The following is a 1,155-nucleotide window of genomic DNA, read 5'->3' on the forward strand; positions in this document are numbered from 1 at the left end:
ATCATATTATCTACAAATAATAATACTTGGACTTTTTCCTTTCCAATTTGTGTTCCCTTGATCTCCATCAGTTGCCTTACTGCTCTAGTTAGAACTTCAAGTCGTATATTGAATAGATATGGAAAGGGAAAAGCCCTGTCTTGTTCCAGATTTTAGTGGAATTGCTTTGAGTTTCTTTTCATTTGATTTGATGTTGGCTTGCTGTAAATTACTTTTATTATGTTTAGGTATATCTCTTATATCCCTAATCTCTCCAAGAAGGGGTGTTGGATTTTGTCATACACTTTTTTTTTGGCATCTAATGAGAAGATCATGTGTGGTTTTTTTTCTTTCAGTTCGCCTGTATGGTGGGCTTTATTTACTGATTTTCATATGTTGAACCATCCTTGCATCTCTGGGATGATTGATCATGGTGGATAGTCATTTTTGGTGTGTTCTTGAATTTAGTTTGCAGGTATTTTATTGAGTATGTTTACATCTATGTTCATAAGATTCATAAATTGGTCTGTAATTCTCTTTCTTTATTGAGCATTTATGTGGTTTGGGTATCAGGGTAACTGTGTCCTCATAAAATGAATTGGGTGATGTTACTTCTGTTTCTATGCTGTGGAATAATTTGAGAAGTAGTATTACCTCTTCTACAAAAGTCTGGTAGAATTTTGCACTAAAACTGTCTGGCTTTTTTTTTTTTTGGTTGTGGTGAGAGATTTTAATGACTGCTTCTATTTCACTAGGGATTATAGATCTATTTAAAATGTTTATCTGATCTTTATTTAATTTTGGTAGGTGCTATGTATCCAGAAAATTACTCATTCCTTTTAGTTTTTCCAATTTTGTTCCAAAAAATTGAGTACAATATTTTAAAGTGTGTCCTTAGGGTTCTCTGGATTTCCTCAGTGTCTGTTGTTATGTCCCCTTTGTCATTTCTAATTTTGCTAATTTGGATAGTCTCTCTTTGTCTTTAGTTAGTTTGAATAAGGGTTTGTCTATCTTGTTGATTTTCTCAAAGAACCACTCTTTGCTTCATTGGTTCTTTGTACTGTTCTCTTTGTTTCTATTTGATTGATTCCAGCCCTCAGTTTGATTATTTTCTGCTGTCTACTCCTCCTGGCTATACTTACCTTTTGTTCTGGAGCTTCAGGTGTGCTGTTAAGT

Source organism: Microtus ochrogaster, chromosome 18 (genome assembly GCF_000317375.1).
Source record: "Microtus ochrogaster isolate Prairie Vole_2 chromosome 18, MicOch1.0, whole genome shotgun sequence".
NCBI lineage: Eukaryota > Metazoa > Chordata > Mammalia > Rodentia > Cricetidae > Microtus > Microtus ochrogaster.